Below are 6,957 nucleotides of genomic sequence, written 5' to 3' on the forward strand. Positions count from 1 at the left end.
GTCGACTAATGAAGTGTACTGCAAAACCGGCCCTAACCGGTCTCGCCACCCCACTGGTAGCCATCTAACCTACCTGTTCCGGTTCTAACCGGCTAGTTTTGAGAACACTGGTTGAGATGTATGATGGTGAATATACAGCAAGGGATATTTTATTAATAACTATTGTACATCAAATATAGAATCAAAGCAACATCACGAATGAAAATAAAAAAAATCTAAAAAAATTTAACGTGGTTCAATTATAAGTTGTGAACTAAATCTACGTATGAGAATGTTGTGAGACTTTACTTATTGATACAATAAAGATTGCAAGAGTAATGAGACCCAAAATGACAAATTACAACAACATTTTCTCTCTAAACTAAGACATAAACTAGGACTCTCTCTATTAAACAAGACCTAAAAAGAGGGCCTACAATGCTCACTATGAGCTTTCGTCCCTCATCTCTCACGAGAGACCACTGTTCTCCAAACACTAAAAAAGCCCATGAGCATCCCCTAGTTATAGCCGCGTGCATCCCCAATGCACCCCCCTTGGCTTACTTACTTTTGTACCCGCTTTCAACAATTTTCTCCTCCCAAAGAAACATATTCAGTTTTAGGTTATATAGAACCAAGGCTTTAAACAAACAAACAGTACGTACCTCAAAAATTTCACAAAAAGAGGTTGTTTTGATGCTTAAAATATTTTGAAATTGTTCATCTTGACATCAAGATGTATGAACATGAAAAATAAATGGATTTCCAAATTTTGTAAATAATGTATCTTGTAATGTATTTTTTGACCATCAATTTTCAAAATTTTCAAATTTTCATAAATCTAATCGATCTACACTATTTTTTAAGATTTAAATTTTATAATTAAAAATATATAATTTAAGACAACGACAAAGATTTTTAGTATTAAAACCATATTTATTGACACCATTTGAAGGATGCGCTCTATTCGTTTAGAGCCTCAGAACTATGCAAACTGCATCTTTAATTTTATAATCAGCAAAAATTGAGATGATGGCAGAGGTGTACTTCACACAAAAGTAAGGAAAAATTGCATAAAATCTCCTAAAATGGAATTTCTAATCAATTTATCTCTAACCAAAATTTTCCAAATAACTTCTTTCTAAAAATCATGTTTCCTAACAAATACCCACAATTTTTTTATTTTGATGAAAATACCCTACCTATATATAACAAATTATTTTTAGATCTCAATAAAAAGAAATGCCCAACCGCATTTGTACAATGCCCGATGTCACTTCAAAATGCCAAACCCCAATTTAAAACGCCAGACTGCCTCTTCAAAATGCCGATGGCTATTTCAAAACGCCAGACTGTCCATTTCTCCAATAACATAGTCCCCGGATCATCACAATGTAACGCAGAACAGCCTCCAGTCAAATAATCGCCCAACCGCCTCTCCTAATGCTGGACCGCCTTCTCTTGCGAAATTGATTCCATAGGTAAAAGAAGGGCATTTTCGCCCAAAAATAAATAAATTTTTTGTATTAGAGGTATTTGCTAAAAAATATGGTTTTTTGGGCGGAAGTTGGGAAAAGTTAGGTCGGGTAACTTGCTTAGAAAGCCTACCTTTGGTTTTTTTTTTACAATTTTCCCTAAAAGTAAAACAGCAAGGGGAATATCAACATAGGGTTTCTTCTCTCTATATAAGAGGATTGTAGAAGAGAAGGTTGAAGAAAAGGTGACAATGTTGAAGGAAAATGGTGATTTCATGGGAAGCTTCACAGATTTTTTGGGTGGTGTAGTGAGAAAAGGCGTTCCCAAAGCTGAAGATTTAATGAGAGAAGGAAAGGAAAGAGCAAATTTGGTGGCCTCTGCAGTGAGAGAAAGCATGCCCAAAGCTGAAGAGTTAGTGAAAGAAGGGATGGCCAGGGCGAATTTAGTAGCCTCTGCAGTGAGAGATGCCATGCCTATTGCTCATGAGAAAGTAGCAGATTTACCGAGAGAAGGCAAGGTTAAGAGCCAATTGCTGGCTGATCAAGGTGAAAAATCAATTTGTTTTATTTAAGTTGAATGGGTTTACCAGTTAATTCTTTTGGCTTCTTTAGAGGGGTAGAAATATACGTACACTGCATCGTTTATGGATTGATACTTTCAAAAAAATTTAAAATATAGTTACCCATTTTCATACAGAAATTTTTTGAAAACGATTGGCAAAAATTCATCAAAAGAGTCAAGATACTAAACACTAAGGCAAGTTAAATGATCTAAACGAAAAGAAAAATTTCATTGCAGATGAAATTTGCAATTTGTTTTACATTTTTAAATTGATTGATTGAAATATCGTTAAAATAATTTATTGTTAGAGGATTTTTAAATTTTATGTTGCTTAACTTCTGGCACAGAATTTCCTTTGGAACTCTCTTCTTCTTTTCCCGACTTGGGCCTTAGCTTTTTCCTGTCAAACACGGGAATATTAAAAAAAATTCAAAAAATATATAAAAATCCTAAAAAATAAAAAATTTATTTGGTATATTTTTTATATATTTTCTATCATTTTGGCAAAAATTAGAAAGGGTTTCCTACATTTTGTATTTTTTTGGATTAGTTCGAAAAATACCCCCACTCACAACTTGATTTCTAGAATCTATATTTTTATTACTTTTTTTAACATCATTTTAAAGTGTTTTGCTTTAATCTTACTTTAAAAATATATTTCTATTTTTTGAAATTTTTTATATTTTTATAATTTTTTGACGCTATAGCACTCAACACTAGTCAGATCGAGTCACTTCCACTAGGCCGGAGTAATCGACTCAGCCAGGACTGATTACTCAATTCAAGTCGCACTTTCTATCCCTGATCCTACCCAAAGAAAAGTGATTTTTCTTCTTCTTCGGTTTCCTTTTTTACATCATTTTTCTACCATTTTGGCTAAATGGTTTGGAGCCTTTTTTTGGCCTTAAAAATATTTCTTGCCTTATTAGAAAAAAAATATATTACAAAATAAGGGGAAGTGAGTATCAAAAAATGGTGAGTACACTCATGCAATACCCATATGTATTAATACCCTAGCATAACCCTTTTTTAAAATTATATATTTCATCTTATTTATTTCATAGTTTTCATCATATTATAATAAAAAGGAGGAGCAAACCTATATAAAACCTTACATGTAGAACTAAAAGTGAATCAACCTCGACCATTCATTTTATGTGAAGGTTGTTCTACAAGGCTGCCATCTTATGAAAACCACACCCTTCGAAAAATGGTTAATCATAATTTGTTATTCTATTATTTGTTTCATCAGAGTAGTTCTACTTCATGATTCAGGAGAGTAGTTTTAGTTATTTTAATATTCACCAAAAGGGGTTTCCACCTTCCATTTTCGGTATACAAGGTGGAGATCAATTGTTCCTCTATTTGAGTAATCGACACTTATGAATAGTTCATCTCCACCATCTAATACTGAGATTGATGGTTCCATGATTCATATCAACAAATCCCATTATGAATGGAGATGGTGGAAATGAATTGTTCGTCTATTTGAGTAAGCAACACTAAGGAATTGTCCATCACCATCAACTATTTTGATATGTCATAGCTGTCGAGCACCTTCATTATTAGAATGGCCATTATAGTATGCATAACATTTTTCAAATAAGAAAAGCATACAATAAGACTATCTACTCTCTACAAGGTTACGATCACCACAGGCTAGGGGTCGGGTCGGGTCGTGTCGTGCCCAGGCCTAGACCCGAAAAAATTTATGGGATGTGAATCCAGACTTGGAAGTTATCTGAATTGGATCCGGACCTGACTAGACTCAAACCTGGCTGGATCTGATTGGACCCGATCCAAAAATAAAAAATATAAATATATTTAAATACTATGACTAAAATATATAGTTATATTTATTTATATATTATTTTTTAAATATTATATATCAAATATTATTTAAATATTAACACTATTTGGGTCAGGTCTACATGGATGGAACCTGAACCGGAGTATTGTTCGGGTCTAATTTTGGACCCATACCAGACCTGGGTTGAGTTCAGTCATCAGGTCCTAGGTCATGTCCGGGTTCTGGTTAATTGCCACCCCTACCACTAGGTATTAAATGCGGCGCATGAGAATCACCCCTCACTAACAAGATGAGACGAAGCAGAAATGGGAGGTGTGACATTGGATGTACTAAAACATCCAAACCAATGTTTATGGAATCAACCGAAGAAACTAGGACTTGGCGTGGGCAAGGTCGAGTTATATATATTATGTATCCGATTCATTCAATGTCTAAATGATTTGTTGGCTATTATGTATGCCAATCCTCTCAGACATGATCTAATTTTTTATTAAAAAGTAGACCTTTTTTATTTTATTAAAAATAAAAAAAAAAGCCCTATCTTATTTTTTTAAAAATTAACTTTTACAGGATCAATAGTTTAATTAAACAATTAGGGTTCCTTTTTTTTTAATCATTAAAAATGTAAGCACCATTATGATTTAATAAAAAAAATAAGTGGGGTTCTTTGTTTTCATTAAAAAAAAAAGCGCACTTATACAATAGTTTAATTAAACAATTAAAGTGGGTTTTTTTTTTTTTTAATTAAAAAAGTAAGCACCATGATTTAATTAAAAAATTAAAAGTGGTTTCTTGTTTCATTACAAAATATACACAATCACAACCACGATTTGATGCCTCAACCACTTGTTGAGGGGGTTGAGGCCCCTACTTGAGTACTCATTATAAGTATAGGTATCTTAACATCTATAAAACTTATTACATTTGTTATTCCCCTTTTTTTTTTTTAACCATGAGATGAACTTGGTTAAGTAACTCGCCTCGGTCAAGGTCCAAGTACCTTGGCCAAATCAATCATTTGAACTCTAGTCCAAACCATAGTTACATGTAGCAGGAGCAGGATTGGCTCCGAAGTGGGAACAGGAACGTCGGATCCATGGATTCTCAAAGCTCCCGTTCTCAAGGAGTGAGTTCCAGTGAGGGTCAAAATAGTGGGACGAGATCCCATATGAAGGCAGAGTGCATTCCCAATGCAAGGGGATCTAGATCCTTACTTAATGGGGACGCGGTCTTTATAGAATGGGATCGTGTTCCCATATGCAATAGGATCACGCTCCCATACATAATAGAAACGAGATCCCATTGAAGTTGAATCGTGTTCCTATTTAAAAGGATCAAAATTTATTCAATGATGGATCGTGTTCTCTGCATGATTGGTCTGCGCTCCCATCATAGAACTCTACTTGTATCAAGAACCCAACCCCATTACTCAAAGATTCATGTGCGCACTAACCACTGGAACCCGTTCCCACATAAACAAGATCTCGTTCTAGTTTATTCTAGAACTCATTGGTCATTGCTAGATAAGGATGAACTTTCGTGTACATAGGGATTGCGATCCTAAATTTCGAGGTTGGAGGACCTCATTTATTCGGGAATGGGATCTAAAATCTTCACAAACGTCCACCGTGGTATGTGGGGGTCGAGATCCTTTTATTCATCGGAATGAGATCCTGAAATACAAAAATCATGTTCCGAACAAGATCCCGGTTATGAAACACCGGATCTGGATTCTAGAGTTGGAGTTCCACCCTATTGGGGCACTCCCGGTAACTATGCTCCAAGAATCCCAGCATTTAATTTACATTAAATAGCTATAGGTGATTGGGACAATTTTTATATCAAACATGAACATCTTAGTGATTCCTTTATCACCCATTGTTTGTTGATATTTACTACATCAGGCAATGATGCCTACTACTGTAACTGATACTTCAATGGAATATAAACCCTTGCTTTATATCTATATTAATAGTATCGACAACATGCCTTATGGTATAAATGCATTGTATACTAGTTTTCATGTTTCTTGATTTCATGACCAAGTTTCATTTTCATTTTAGTCGGGGCCGTGGCAGTGACATTGGGATTAGACAAAATGGATATAGGCACAGTATTGAAGATAGCCCCATTGGCATTGGCATTGGCATTTGTTGTATATTTGGAGCCCCAGCTAATGATAAGAGCTTTTCTGGTACGGCATATTGTGTGCACAAGGCGATGAAGATAGTTTTCTGCGGAGGCCGGGCTATTTTACGTGGGGTGCTCAAGTTGATGAAAGATTTCTGTGGAAGCAAGGGCAAGGGTAGTGGCAAGACCATGAAAGCTCCAGGGAGGCCTTATTGCATTCCTCGAAGCACATTTGAGAGCAACCCTAAAGCCTATTTTTGCCAATTACGCAGTGATGGTTTATGATATGAACTAGCAAATTCCAAGTGTATGGTAAATGATGTATGCTCACGAAGGATGAAGAACCTTATCGAACAATTTAGGACTGCTGGTGGTCTCTCTTTGTGCTTGTTTTTTGTTTTTAGGGCTTTCACATAGAGTTTTGTTTTGAGGGCTTTCACATATAGTGGTCTTTCACTGTGTTAGTGTTTTGTTTGAGGGCTTTCACTATGTATAGATGCTTTGTACTTCATAATATTGTGCATGTGAATGGTGATAGTTCCCATGGTGTTGTTGTTTTTGACATGTTAATGGGGGCATGAAACCTATGGCATCTTGGATTCGCCACCTAGACCACCTAAACCCAAGGGCCGATTCCTCATCTGCTGATACTTCATAGTAGTTCTTATATTATATTGCTGGTATTGTTTTGCTTTAAAGTATTACTTACCTAAACTTGATATATACTCCATGGATATTGCTTTTTGAAAAACTGGCAATTTGTCAATGCACACCTAAAATACTCACTATTTAACTATGCAAAAAGTTTATACATAGTGAAGAAACTTAAAGGACAAAATTTGTGTGGAAGTTTTTGCGCCCTATAGAGAGGGATGTAGGTTCTATTTATAATAGTTGGGTACTCATCCTTGATTGACTCAATCAAATATGTGATTACAACAAATCTGTACAGATATGAAAAAGATTATCATATGTAGAGATTACAATATATCATGTTAATC

The 6,957-nt window shown here is 35.0% G+C and overlaps 1 long non-coding RNA gene across 1 annotated transcript; it reads left to right on the forward strand.

The window, feature by feature from the left end:
* Nucleotides 1-1,678: 1,678 nt before the first annotated feature.
* LOC18444611 (uncharacterized) lies at nucleotides 1,679-6,518 on the forward strand. The gene is made up of 2 exons (XR_016051473.1): nucleotides 1,679-2,000; nucleotides 5,890-6,518. It is a non-coding gene; the product is annotated as an uncharacterized LOC18444611 (long non-coding RNA).
* Nucleotides 6,519-6,957: the final 439 nt, after the last annotated feature.

The sequence above is a fragment of the Amborella trichopoda genome, chromosome 1 (genome assembly GCF_054954075.1).
Source record: "Amborella trichopoda isolate Santa Cruz 75 chromosome 1, AtrichopodaSantaCruz75HAP2 v2.0, whole genome shotgun sequence".
NCBI classification, from domain to species: domain Eukaryota; kingdom Viridiplantae; phylum Streptophyta; class Magnoliopsida; order Amborellales; family Amborellaceae; genus Amborella; species Amborella trichopoda.